At 34.3% G+C, this 16,036-nt stretch overlaps 1 protein-coding gene across 9 annotated transcripts in view; it reads right to left on the bottom strand.

Annotated features, from left to right (window-relative positions):
- The window catches only part of LOC131035832 (uncharacterized), a 41,560-nt gene extending 40,329 nt beyond the window's left edge, over nt 1-1,231 (bottom strand). For 2 of the 9 annotated variants that reach the window (XM_057967565.2, XM_057967562.2), the window contains exon 1: nt 798-1,231. The gene's annotated coding sequence lies outside the window, so the exon portion shown is untranslated. The other 7 variants (XM_057967560.2, XM_057967566.2, XM_057967558.2 and 4 more) reach the window with 7 other exon arrangements.
- Nucleotides 1,232-16,036: the final 14,805 nt, after the last annotated feature.

The following is a 16,036-nucleotide window of genomic DNA, read 5'->3' as shown; positions in this document are numbered from 1 at the left end:
AAAATTGGAAAAAAAAAACAGGTGGTTTTAATTAATCATTCAGGCAACAACAAAATAATCAATTTGCACCCATGATTCAATGCAACATCAAACCACCCAAATTACTTACATCTATCTTCCACTGCAATTACTTGTAAACCAAATGGAAAACATCCATATTCAATGAACTATAACAGCCCGAATCATTTTCCATTGTTGAATGCAAACCCACACAGCAAAACGAGAAAATTGAACTAATAAAAAAAATAGGGAAGAACTGTGGATTGAATTTAGCATTGACCCACTTGTAGGAAAGTCAAACTTTCGTCTTTAGCGTAAAAAAAAGTACCAAGACAATCCACAAGGGTAAATTTTTCTAGAAGCATGTGAATCCCCAAGTGGGTCAAAAACAACTGAAACAAAATTTGTCTACAAGCAAGTGTATGAAAACAACTGAAACAAAATGGGAAAGCCAAATTACCCTTAGAAATCAACAATCAGCTTACCTCCAATTGTATTCTAGTATGCACTGAATCTTCTCTCCTAGTAAACTACAACTAGGTAGACTATGGCATTTAAAATAAAAATGTAGAAAAGAATACTCACCTGAAAGCTGGCTGGAATAGAAGAATAACGGCTGACAGAGAAAATTAATGATGTTTTTTTGACACCAGATCAATGACAGAGAGAGGCCGGCCTAATAATGAAATATAACATCTAGGTGTTCACCACCATGACTTATATAAGTCTATGCATAAATTAAGAAAAAGGTCGGTAATCACCCTTACATACAAAGGTATCTTAAGTTACAAACATACCTTTTCTGACTAAGTGGAAATCTCATTGGCTCCTGTCAATTTCTTTTAATTAATTTAACATTTTTTTAACTTCTTGTCCCATTTTGGGGGTCTTACTCGTTGAAAACAATGCATGGTCATCTCAGGGTCCCATCTAAAATCTCTTCCATTATCCTTTCAGCTTATACCCACAAATTTTTAAATGTTTATAGGTTTGACTAATACAAGGACCAACCTAGTCTAGCCCTCTAATGGCAGTAGTTTTCTTATTTCTGTAGGCCTTGATACAAGTTTTATTCAAAGTACATTAGCACATAGAATGTTCGATAGGTGCTTGGGTGACTGAGAAATGTTCTTCGCATTTTAATGGGGATTTCCTTATGGTAAAAAACACATTGATCACAATAGTGACAGTCACTTCAATCTCCTATATGAAAAAGAGGGTCTCTTATAAGAGAAGTGACGTTTGCCTACATTTTTAATAGTCTTCTTGGAATATTGCATTTGGAATACAAAATCAATGGAGTTCTTCTTCGCCTCAGTGGAATCGGATTCTCATAAACTCCGTGCATACGGTCCCACATTATGTAAGAATTTTTTCAATTAATAAATTGCTTTCGGGGAGGTGGGACCTTCGATGTGGCAGCAGAAGAGACTCGCCACTTTCTCTTCATTAAGAGACGTGTATAAATTGGGTTGCCACCTCGTACGTGAATCTATCATAACCTAAGGCATGTCTTCTAAGTATAGGGTAAGTACAGAGCAATATTTATCTTCGAAGTGAGGAATGAAAAAGGAATTTTCAATGAATTTATGTTAGTTTAAGGAGATAAGGGTTGGTAGTGAGTAGTTTTAATATGTTTATAAATTAGTATTTAGTTTAATTATATGTGAATAAGTTTTAATATAGTTGTTAAATTTATAAGATTTTGAGTGATTGTTAATAGAGTGTAGATTTCGAAAAATAAGTTTCAAAATAATGTGTTGTAGATATATACATTTAAAAATGTATTATAGTGTTGATGTGATTTGTTATTTATATGTTTTTTTGTAATGTGTTTGCTTATGTCTTGTGTACAAATCAAACTTGAAAAGAAAATTGAATTGTTGTTGTTAGCACAACAAAATTTCTTGGTTCTATCAAGCTAGGGGCCCCCTTTTTTTTAGTCACATGGTATGTGCTTTGAATTTCTCTTTTTATTTATGAGTCATGTTTGCATTCTAGGTATAGTTAAGGATTTTCTTTATCTATGTTGATGATGTATTCAAAGTATTTTGGTTTGGTCTGGTCTAAGGCTCCTTGTTTATGTTTATAAGTTTTACAATTGAAATATTTTTTACTTAGGTTTTAGATTCACTTTGTTTTGGTATAATGTTGTAGGCTTCTTCATTGTTGTGGTTGCAAACTCTAGTCTAAAACCCCTATGCCTAGATGGAAATAGAATCAATCAGGAAGGAAGGGCCACCCGCAACATAAGGAATCCAAACCCAGCACAATGAGTGCTACCACTAAAGGGGATGCGCCACACAAAGGCTTAGCTCGACGTACAAGCACCGGAATAGACAACTACCTACATCGGCCTAATACCTATTGAACGAACGCCCTCAATATATGACGTCAATGTCAAACACTATAGCTTAACAACCCTATGCACCTTTTGTTTTGTTATTGTGTTGACCTATTGTCATCAATTTGTAAGCTCCTAAGTGATATCCTTATACCATAAGGTTGATAAATAACATGATAGTAGGTTTGTGATCTTTGCATGCCCTTCTTGTTGGCTTAATGGCCTAACATTTGTGGTCCTATATAATTTGAACATAATATAGTTTGACTTTTCCTAGTGTGTGGGTAAGCCATCCTTTACTTTTACTCATGTTGGATGCCTTAATGTCACATATTTATTACATAATAGATATTGACCATTGAACATACTTGAGGTTTAGTTAAGTTAAAGTGATATACTATTATTTGATAATAAGTTGCTTAAATGTACAATTGCATGATAACAAAATCATTTAGTTGAGTCATTACAATATAAACATTAAATAAACTATTACTTAAGGCCACGTGTCTTTTCTAGGTTTGTCTTGGCTCAATGGTGAGAGGCCACCCTATTCCTATTTTCCTCATCAAAGTTCTAATCCTTGATAAAGTGAAATGGTTGCAATGTAAACTTTGGAATTATCTCTTAGTTGTGGAATGATAAAATCTTTAGCTAGTGAAAAAAAAATTAAATAAAATATCTTTTGAAGTGCATAGGTAGATATGTCATTCTTTACGTATAATCAAGGCACGATTTCCATGCTACCTATCAATACCAAACACAAACACTTCTATTAAACTACTCGCAACTTATCTTGTGGATGTTTCCTTGTTTGATTGATTTCATAATTTTGTCAAAATGTTGAATTTTGACAAGACTATAGTTTAACAAGGGTTGTTGTGATAGTAAAGTTAATAATGACACATAGTATAAAAGACATTGTATGATTTATTTGTTATGTATTTAAATTACTTTTGATATTTATTTGCTTAAAATCTACAGTTTAGATGTGTTATTTAACTAAAAATAGTTTTAATACATAAATTTTATTATGTTTTCATGTGTACAATTTACTAGATATTTATTGTTTCGGCTCATATTTGTTTACATGTAAAAATTGTCTTAAGACGTAAAACATTGGCATGGCTAAGAGAATAAAATGAAATAGGTATAAAAATCATCTCTTTGGAAATGTTATTCGATATGTTTTGTTTTCCTTTGTAATGGACATCATTAGAGGAGATACCCCCTTATGACTATGCTTGTAGTCTACATTTTGTAATGAAATAATTTTAAGAGATAAATTCATGCAAGCTCAACCAAAAAGAGGATAAGTTACCTTGGAAATGTAATTTATTAAATATATTCAAGTAAATCTTCCTAGCGAATATTGAAGGAACAAGGTGGCTTTGTTCCAGGAAGAGAAAAAGGAGTCTTGGTTGCACATGAAATGCTACATTGTATTCAAAACCAATAAGATTCTAGCCTCAATAATTGAGATTGACATGATGAAGGCTTATGAAAAAGTGGATTGGAAATAACTAATCCAAGTGCTTAAAAAAATTAGGGTTGCTACAAAGTGGTGTAAGTGGAAATACTGTCTATAAGCAGCTTAATTTTTAGTCCTAATTAACGGCTCCCTAGCTGGTTTTTTCAAGTCTACTCAAGGAATTAGACATGAGACTGTTAGAAATTAGGATCTTAGGATACTAATCACTATAAAAAATATAAAATAAATGGATTTAGAATCATACAACCATAAATCAACACATTACACAAGATATACATGGGGAAAACCCTTTCAAGTAAAAAACCCCATAAAGCATTATTTTATTAAAACACTTGCAAATGTAGTCTATCATAAAATAGACTAGAACCTAGGGATACTCCTCCGGTACTTTCACATTGCCAATAATACCTTATGTGCATAGTGATACATCTCACTATAAATCTCCAAATTCACACACCTCTCAAATGAGAGAGAACCTCCTTAAATATAGGATGAAGGGCAACTTCACTTGTCATACATTTTCAACAACCCCCATTCATAAATAATTAATAATTTAATATTTATTAGAATATAATTATTTCAAATGGGACATGCTTATTGTAGAGGTGGGGATTTGCTACCCTCGAGTTGACGAGATCTCAAGGAACGAATTGGCCTTCACTATGTCACTTAATTGGCTCTCTAGTAAGCCAAGGGGATCGCAAGTAGGAAAGGAAATTAAACTGCACTAAACTTAGAAATGGAAACTACTGAAAAACAAAAGCATGCAAAATGATAAAAATATTCTAACTACAGAAAACAAAAGCTAATAAAACATTGATTTTTACTCCTAGTCTGGCAAAACCTCAGCCTCTAACACCAATGTGTCATACAGAATGTTATCATTTGTACAACCAGAGAACAAAGTACATAAGAAATCACCCATAATCCAACTCTATGCTCCTTGAACGTGTTCACCACCTACACACACTCAAACAAGGAAAAATGTTGGGGTTGTATAAGGGTTTTCCTCAATTAAACCCTTCTTTTAGTGTTTCCACCTCCACTGATAGCTAGATTAGATAGATTGGATAAAAACTAAAAAATGATAGCATAATATAAATAAACCATGCTTAATGGAGGAAAGTTCCCCTATTACAAGAGATACAATGATAAAATAGATTAAATGCAACTAGATAATTGATGCACTTAAAGATTTGATAAATGTGATAGTACTACAATGCAATATTGATATGAGAGATAAAAGAGAAGAAGAGTGTTACACAATCGAGACCCCCCTCTTGAGATGATAATGTGAATGTTCTTTGAGAGAAGACGTTGTAGCAAGATTGAGTGTGTGTTTCGATAGCGCTTCAATATGATAGTAAGAGAAAGAGAGACAAGACTGAGCGCTCTTGCAAAATGAGGGAGAAAGAAGAGTTTTGTTGCTCAACATGGACGAGAGTGACCATTTCTAATGCACCCAAGCCAAGGTATATGCATCAATAGAGGTTTGATGTAGAATATGCTCGTTTGAATTTGGGATATTCTCAATACATTTTGTGTGTTACACAAACGTTTGTGCATCACACTACTGTCTCACCAAATTAATCCCAAATCTAGCTCAGGGGTGGCTAGCGCTTCTTCATCTTTATCATGATTTTTTGTCATAAATGGATTGGACTCAATGTGAAAGTGTCATAAATGCACTAGGTGCAATTTTCAACACTACATTTTGACCTCACTTTAGTGAATTGATCGACTTAAGGGATCAAGTGCACTAAAGTAGTTTAGAAGAATATGTTCTTAAAAACCATACAATGCTTTTAAATGCATTAATTAACTCAAAAAAAGATACTATGGAGGCCACAAAGGTCAACCAAACGAACACAAACAATGCCCCCAATGCTCAATGACAAAGTACAATGTCTAGTATGAAAACCTAGGTACCTCCACAATCAAAATTTTGTTAGCACTAAAATCAAGAGAAGCTACTTCGGCAAGAAGAATGTTGAAGAGGTGTTAGCATAAGTTAGAAAGAAAAATATGATAGAGGAGGACAAGTATATGCCCCATCGTGTTTTTCCCCCAATCAAGTGGGGAAAAAAAGGAAGGAAAATGATCCAGAACCATCACAATTTTTTTTTTTGTAAATTTTGGGCAAAATTTAGCTATTTACTTGAAAGGTGGGCCCCTAGAAGGGTCATTTTCACTAATCACAATGAGGATTTTTACTGTGATTTGTATAGATCCACAATAAAAATGCCTCATAGATGATATCTTTGGCCTACCTACATTGAGGAGTTGTGCACCGTTGTGGGGTAGGGAAATCGTCTAGATGAGGTAAGCTTTGTTTCACGTCTTATCGAGTTTTGTGCATTTTATAGTTATTTGAATTTTTGGGGTAGCACATGGCTAGTCTCTATTATATCCATTGAGTTGGTGCAATTTATCATACACATGACCCGGTTGAGGTATTGAATGGGGAAAATCCTATGATGTAAGTGAAGGCTCATTTAATTATCAACCAAGGACATCTTCAAAGATGGCACTAACACTATATGTGCAACAAGGATCTTAAGTTCTCTATCATGATGTAAAAATATTTTACTAATCTATTGAGAACATAAATAGCAAACATGAACAATGCTAAAATGAGAAACTAACTAACACAACAATTATTGTAGGCAACTTTAGGAGTAACTCAACAGTGGCTACGGGTACAACTATTAATGTAACCAAACAAACTAGAAGTTGGTTGCAACTAGGAAACTTAACTACATAGATTTACTAAACATACATTAACAACTGAAGATTAAAAATAATTATTAAACAATAGTAAATAACATAAAGAAGGAAGGAGTCTCACATTACCTCAAGTGGCCCTTGCTTGAGGAATGTAATTTCCATAAAGAGTAATTGTACGTTTGAACTCACAAAATAGTAATCATCCATATTATTATCAACTCATGTACATAACAACCAGATAGTGATTATGCAAAAGATCTAGCTAGAACACAATTTATGTCATATGCATCATATATTCAACTAATAGATACAAAAGTAAAACCGATGTTTAACAACAAGAGAAGATTCCAACTGTAATGACACTTTTCCTATTTAAAGAATTTGAAGAAAGCATGCTATTATCCATACCAATATACCACACACACACACACGTGTGTGTATGTGTTTGTGTGTGTGTGTATACATACATACATACATACATACATACATATATGTGTGTGTATATGTATGTATTTGTATATATATGTGTATGTATGTATGTATGTATGTATGTATGTATGAATGTATGAATGTATGTATATATATATATACATATATATACATGTATATGTATACATATACACACACACACATATATACATATATATGTATATATACATGTATGTATATGTATATATGTATATATACAAGTATACATATACATAAATGTATATATACATGTATATACATATATATGTATATATATATATATGTATATATATATATATATGTATATATATGTATATATATATATATATGTATATATATATATGTATATGTATATATGTATGTATATATGTATATATACATACATATATACATATACATATATACATATGCATATACATATATATATGTACATATATATATATACATATACATATATATATGTACATATATATATACATGTATGTATGTATATATATATACATGTATGTATGTATATATATATACATATATGTATATATATATATATATATATATGTACATATATATATGTACACATATGTACATATGTACATATATATGTACACATATGTATATACACATATGTACATATATGTACATATATATGTGTATATATACGTGTATACATATATATATATGTATATATACATGTATACATGTATACATGTATATATATATATACATGTATATATATACATATACATGTATGTATATATATATACATGTATATATATATGCATACATGTACATGTATATATATACATACATATATATGTATATGTGTGTGTGTGTATGTACATATACATAGATATATACATATATATACATACATACATATGTGTGTGTGTGTGTGCATATTGATGTATGTATGTATGTGTGTGTGTGTGTGTGTGTGTGTGTGTGTGTGTGTGTGTATTTGTATGTGTGTGTGTGTGTATATATATATACACACACATCTGTGTGTGTGTGTGTAAATATACATATGTGTGTATGTGTATGTATATATATGTATGTGTATGTATGTATATATGTACACACACACACACACATAACACTAATGTGGTTCTAAAGACAACGAAAACATATAATCAATCTGATGATAAGCTAATAAAAGTTTGTTAAAGTAGTAGGAAATTAAGTAAACTCGAGATAGTAATGGGACTCATCACACCCCATAACTTTAACCCTTGTGTGTCCTCAAGAAAATCATTCTCTAAGATTAAGACCTAAAACATCTAGTCTATTGTAATGCCTGCCAAAATACCCTAGAGAAAATAATTAAACTAACCAACAAATAGAGGTTTTTTTTTTAAAGCATCCACTAATGCAACATAATAAACTATCATTACTCAAGATCATAGATTAACATCTACATTAATGATTTAAACATCATGAACATAGCCATAATCACAACAACATATATTGCAAGTAGAAATAACAATACATCTTTTTAACATACATTCCCTAGGGTATATCAACACCATTACTTACTATCATTAACGTGCAAACACATCCATATCATGAAACCATTGGCTTCTATTACAACAATTACATGCTTTCCCAAATTAATTACTATCTTTCTTATCATGAGAATCATGAACTATCAAATGCATATCATATCCTATTCCCATTAACTTTCTAGGTTCATCTTAAAACACCAAATCTAAACGTTCCTAATTCCCCATTTCTTCACTAATCATCTAACACAATATGAATCCAAATATCACTATCTATCATATGAACAAGTCTAATTCATTTCCTTCTTTTGAAATCATCATACATTCCATCAAGATAAATATATAAAAACCATATGCAAATCTATACATCAAGTACTAGTTTATCTCCCAAATAAGATTACTTATAACACCATTTTCTACAATAAGGATACACATAGCTATCCATTTCAAATCTTATTCCCATATAGATCAAAATCTATTTTCTACATAAAAAACATTCTTACAAAATGAACCATATAATGAATACAACATCTTATTCCATTACAAGATCATAATCTCTACATCATCATATCCTAATGCATATGAATGCAAGGTATAAGAGTACATAATCTCTTTGCATTTGCAATATCATCATGATACAATATACAACTATCTATATAATGAAGAATAATAGAATCGATATCCACGCACGCTACCATCCAAAGAAGAAAATTCCCATGGAAGAAGGCATCAAACCACCCGACCATGTGGAACCAAATAGAAACCACCCCTCGTGCTAATAGATGACATGGGGTTCCAAACCACACTCAAGACCTAGGATGAAACCTAACAACCAAGGGACTCAACATGACATTCACAAGATAACATCCAAGAACAATGAATCAAATCACATCACAAGGCTAATCACAAATCAATAAAATTCCAGAGGCATAATAAACAATAAAGGCATAAGGATCATGGACACATGTAGGGAAAGAGTGCCATAAAATGATATCCTCACAAAGAAGGGGCCATGCCACACCTTGATAAACATGTGGAGTCATCTCAACCTATGAGCAATCAAGGGAGTATGGCTTACCATCGCAACGGTCTTCCCAATCCCATCCCGAGTCTCTCCTCAAGGGCTATGAGTGGAGCACAACAACAACTATTCATTATCTTGATTATGTGAATCCTAATTACCCATTCTCACTAATCAAATTATCATGGTTACCACTTGCAATTAAACATAAACTCTTCATGTGGTCCCATGACAGATCTAGACCCTAAGCATCCTCTCTAGGATCCTCTTAGAAGCCTATTGCTCACAACTCCAGTCATATACATGCAAGAGCCCACTGTCCCTATCCATGGACCAAGACCTTAGGGTAGAACATAAATCACAATAACATCATAATAACATCATGAAGGCTTGACAAGAGATGAATCCAAAATCACAACATAATTGATACAATATTGAAGCATATATGAACCACAAAGCCATCATACAAGCAAGAACCTTCACCAATGAAAGCATAACAATAAACAAGAGTAAGACATGCATTATTGGTGCAGTCACTGGTTAGGAGGGACCTCAAAGAGATCAATCCAAACCGAGAAGCAAGAGTAAACACAATGAAAACAAGAGGATATGATGGAGGTAATGCAAAATTCACTAAATTAGATCATGAAAACTGTTTACAAGCAACCGGTAACATCTAGGTTACAAGATTCGACTCACTGGCCTACTACAAACATGATCAATTACAAAATTGGTCAACTTCAAACCTCTAATTCTTAGGATCTATATATATGTTCCATCTGACTCATTTCTAATGCTTAATTACAATGATTTATACGATCCAAGGGCATTCGATCAGCCAAAAGGGATCAAATGTCGAAGAACAAGATCAAACGTGTAAAATCAACAAGTCGGCCTCCACCAAAGAGATTCCTCCAGAAAATCCAAAGGATAAAGTGTTGATCAAAGGGAAGGTCGGTCATGCACCAAGGAACATCAAAATCAATGAACTGGGGCTCTACAAGCTACGGAAGGGATCCGATAGATTCACCGATGCAAATAGGTCCAAGCGGTTTCGGTGCCAGAAAACTGTCTCGGAATCCAAAATCGATAATTTGCCGAAAAATGATCCAAATGCTTCGTGGTTTAGGAATAAGGAAGATGATCATGTCCTCAAGAAAAATCCAGCTCCACAAGATCCAATGAGCCAATGCAAGAAAATATAGAAATAAATGCTGAAATTGTAAAATAGAAAATAAATAGAAAATAATTTTTTTTTTTGGTTGATGCAAGATTGCCAAGAATCGGAGATGCTCCTGCATCAGACATCCGAGGTTGTTGAAAAAGTGAGTCTCTCACTTTGTTGGGGTCAGAGGAAAACCAAGGCGGTCCACCTTTGCCTGAGAAATCCAAGATGAGTCTTCAACTGGTTTGTCCTTCCATTTCACAAGATACTCCATGTACTAACTTCTCCGGGTACTACACCCAATCCTTGTGTCCAATTCTCTAGTTCTGCAATACTGTCTTCATTGAATTCTGTTTCATGATACTGATGTAGATCTACAATGTTAAATATAGGTGAAATACTCAAACTATCTAGTATCTCCACTTCATATGCATTTCCGGAACTGAACTTCCTCAAGATCTTACAAGGTCCAAACTTCTTCATTTGTAACCTGTTATAGGTTCCAACTAGAAATCTTTCTTTTCTCAGATATACCATCACTTCATTGCCAATTTCAAATTCCTTATGTCTCATTTTCTCATCTGCTTGCTCCTTATACTTGTTCATATCCTCCAAATGTTGATTAACCTAAATATGTAAGGCTTCCATGTGTTCTACAAACTCTTCTTCTTTTGCACTCCTCTTATCTTCATTACTGATATCTCTCAATTTTAATATACCTCTAGAGTGTGCTCCGATAACAATCTCAAAAAGTGTGCTTCCAGTACTCCTATTCACTGAATTATTATAGGCAAACTCTTCTTGTGCAAGAATCAGATCCCAACTTCTGGTTTTCTCTCCAACTAAGCATCTCAACAAATTTACCAAGATCCTATTTACTACTTATGTCTATCCATTAGTCTATGGGTGAAAAGTAGAACTAAACTTCATATCTGTCTTCTTCTTCTTCTTCCAAAGTATTCTCCAAAAATAACCAACAAACTTAGTGTCTCTGTCTGAAACTATGCTCTTAGGTAATCTATGCAATCTCACTACCTCCTTGAAGAATAAATTAGCTACATGTACTGCATCTGTTGTCTTCTTACAAGGTATGAAATGAGCTATCTTTGAGAATCTATCCACCACCACAAATATAGAATCATTTCCTCTTTATGTATTAGGCAATCCAAGTATGAAATCCATGCTTATATCCTCCCAAGGTCTCTTTAGTAATGTCAAAGGTTTATACAATCCCATGTTTTGACTACTACCTTTTGCAACTTGACAAATTCTAGAACTTTGTACAAATTTCCTAACATCCTTATGAATCTGAGGCCACTTACCAATGCAGTATTGTTTTGTCAACACCAAAGTGTCCAAACAATCCTCCACTATGCTTCTCCTTTATCAAATTCTTCCTCATAGAACTCTTAGGTATGCACAATTGAACTCCTCTAAATAACATCCCATCTTGACTTAAATAATCCAACTGTTTTCTTCTATCTACCATAACTAGTTCTCTACATGCTTTCCAAGGTTCTGCAAAATCTGGGTCATCAGCATACAAAGTCTTCAACTCCTCAAATCCCAATATTGTCACTCTCATCTATGTCAACAAGTTCCTCCTTCTACTCAATGGATCAACAAATTTGTTTGACTTCCCACTTCTAGGCTTCAACTCAAAGGTGTAACTCTGCAAAAATTCTACCCATCTCATATGTCTCTAGTTCAACTTACTCTGTCTGTTCAAATATTGTAAGGCTTGATGGTTAGTATACAACACAAATTCCTTAGGCAATAGGTGATGTCTCCACTTCTTCAAGGCTTGAACTATGGCATAAAATTCTTGATCATACACTGAATATCTCCTCCTGGCATCATTCAACTTCTCACTAAAATAAGCTACTACTCTCCCTTCTTGACTCAACATGGCTCCAATTGCATTTCCACTTACATCACAGTCCATTTGAAATAATTTGTTGAAATCTAGTAAAGCTAACATAGGTTGCTCAGTGAGCTTCTAATTCAAAAATTCAAAACTTTTATTTGCTCTGGTGGTCCACTTGAATTCTTTCCTATCTCCTCTCATTGTCTCAGTCATAAGACTACAAACTAAACTTAATTTCTGATGAACTTCCGGTAGAAACTAGCCAATCCATGAAATGATCTTACCTCCCCAATTCTTTCCGGTGTAGGCCATTCAACAATTGATTTTACTTTCTCAGGGTCCATCTTCAATCCATCCACAGATATCACAAATCCCAAATAGACTAACTCTTCTTTCATGAAAGTGCACTTCTTTAGGTTTATCAACAACTTCTCTTCTCTCAACCTCTGCAAAACTTGTCTTAAATGCAACAAATTCTCCTCTTTTGTCTTACTGAAAATCAGAATGTCATTCAAATATACAATAAAAAACTTACCCAATAATTTCTTCAATACCTCATTCATCAATCTCATGAAAATGCTCGGTGCATTAGTCAACCCAAAAATCATCACAAACCATTCATACAATCCTTCATTTGTCTTGAATATTGTCTTCCACTCATCTCCTTCTTTGATTCTGATATGATGATATCCACTCTTCAAGTCTATCTTGGTGTAGTATTTGGCTCCACTCAAGCAATCCATTATGTCATCCATCCTAGGTAAAGGAAACCGGTACTTCACTGTGATCTTGTTTATTGCTCTGGAATCAGTTTACATCCTCCATTCTCCATTCTTCTTAGGTGTTAACACTGCTGGTACTGCACAAGGACTCAAAATTTCTCTGATCAAACCTTTCTTCAATAATTCCTGCACTTGTCTGTCCAACTCTTCATTCTCTGTTGGTGTCATCTAGTGTGCAACTTTGTTAGGCAAACTAGCTCTGGGAATCATGTCCATGAATCAGGTCCATGCAATTATTTATACTTCTCACACGTGGTAATCCATCAGGCACGTTATCTAAAATGATGTCTTCTTACTCTGTCAGCAATTCCTTTATCTTCTCAGGTTGTTCTTTCTCATGCTCTGGATTCTCAGTCTTCTTAGGAACTAAGGAAAAACACACATTCTCATGTCTCATCCCATCTAGGAATTTCCTTCCATCCACCAAATAGGTTCTGGCATTCGTACAGACTTCACTCTTCAAAGGATCCTCCAAGGGTAACAAGGTTTGTTTTATCCCATTCGCCACAATAGTGTATATGTTCTTTCTCCATCAGGTATTGCTTGTCTATCAAACTGCCAAGGTCTACCCAAGAAAAAGTGACAAATATCCATAGGCATAATATCACACAAGACTTCATCATGATAGTTCCCAATTTTTAATTTTACCAAACACTTCTCACTTACTAACAATTTATGATCATCCTGAATCCATGCTATTTGATAAGGCTTAGGGTGTTTCAATCTTTCTAGCTGTAATTTATTCACCATCTCTTCTGAAACAAGATTGTTGGCATTTTGGCACTAAGTTGTCATTGTTTTCAACTGGTGGAGATTGAGCATGGAGGATGGTTGCTTAGTTAACGATGAAGAGGCAAAACATTAAGATGTGCAACCAGTACATGATGCTATACTAGTCAACATAAGAAGAACACTCTACTGGCAACGGGTTTTACCGGTATGTGTTTGCCAGACCAATTGCGTATTGGTAGGACATGTCTTGATCAGTGTGATGCCGTGTGAAGCTGAGGTGGAAAGTAGGGTGTGGTTGGTAAAGCTTCATCCACAGGGTTGATGAAACAGATATTCGCCATTAATGAAGGAACCACAAATCAAGGGATTTCATCAGATTGATTGCGGCTTGAGGAAGAAGGAATGACAGAGGAAGATTAGGGGAGTAGTTGGTGCCTGGATCGAAGCAAGAAGATCGGATTGAAAGAATACCTCAAGAAGGAAACAATAGAGGTATTAATAGAAATTTGACAGATGCAAATCTATATAAAGGATCATGTTTCCCTTGTCTGTAAAACGTGTCTTAAAAGGTGTGGAAATGACTGAGAAGAACATATGGACTTCAAGGTGATCATTTCTTGCAAGATATGATTGGATTTGATTTGCCTCGAGGATGGTGAAGAAACCCTAACTGTCTGGATTTTGAATTGCTTTTAGGTATGAAATCATCTGATAAGAAAAGGGAGCAATGAACTGAAAGTGTCGATGATGTTGAGAAGATAGTGGAGAGGAGAGAAGTTAGAAGAAGAAAAATTGAGAAGGGGTGTCGATCAAGTTATAGTGTGAGTAAGCAAGTGGATTGGTAAGAGGATTATATCGGTAGTTTCATAGATGGGTAGTTGAGCCTAACCGGTAAGGCGTGGTAGAGCAGGTAACATCCTAGTGTGACATAGTGTACTGAGAGACTATGTGTGAAAAGGATAGAAAGATAACAGAGAGTTAATTGATTCAAGAGTTGTAGAATTCATTTGCAGCAAGAAGCCTTAATTGCATTCAAATAGTATTTCAATATACATCGCCAAGTCGGAGCTTGGTGTAGGGGTTGGTGCTCTTTGGGTTGGGTCCTTAAAAGTGCAGGAGTTACTGCTCCTTGGGTTGGTTCCCTAAAAGTGCAGTGGTGAGTGCTCCTTGGGTTGGTGCCCAAAATATTTGTAAATCTGTGTTTTACCTGTGAAGTTGGATTGGAGTAGTAGACTTCAACAACTTTTCTCACCAAGGTTTTTCCCATACTGGGTTTTCCTCGTAAATCTGGTGTTGTGAGTTGCTTGTGTGTGTATGATCACTTTGGCTCTCTTTCTTTTATTACTGGTTTGACTGTTTATGTGATTAAGTACATAATTGATATTCTCAAGTTAGATCAAAAAAAGAAAAGACCTAGGAACCACTGATTCACCCCCCACTCTTAGTGGTACTCTGTGTTCAACAATTGGTATCAGAGCCAAGTTCCCGGTTATCTCTAAATCTTGGGTAGATTCTGGACTTTGAGTACAATGGAAAGGAGTGAGTCTGCTTCCTCAAAAGCCCCCATGTTTGATGGATCTAACTATGCCTTCTAGAGCAGAAGAATGGAGACATATATTTCATCTCTTGGCTTTGATGTATGATGTCAGTCAAGAATGGGTATGTCATTCCTAATACTCCTCCCACTGATCTGGATGCAAAGAAGGAGTATGAAAATAATGCAAAGGCTAAACATGCCATCTTGAGTGGACTGTCCGATAATGAATTTGTCAAAGTCATGCACTATGTTTCAGCAAAGGAAACATGGGACGAGTTGCAGAGGTTGTTTGAGGGAGATGCAAAGGTCAAGGAGGCCAAACCACAAACTCTAAGGAGCCAACTTGAAAGCATCAAAATGAAAGATGATGAAAAAATTGTAGATTACCTTCATAGATTTGATAAAACT

Source organism: Cryptomeria japonica, chromosome 7 (genome assembly GCF_030272615.1).
Source record: "Cryptomeria japonica chromosome 7, Sugi_1.0, whole genome shotgun sequence".
Taxonomy (NCBI): domain Eukaryota; kingdom Viridiplantae; phylum Streptophyta; class Pinopsida; order Cupressales; family Cupressaceae; genus Cryptomeria; species Cryptomeria japonica.
The sequence above is the reverse complement of the archived record's forward strand: the minus strand, read 5'-3'. Positions and strand labels throughout refer to the sequence as shown.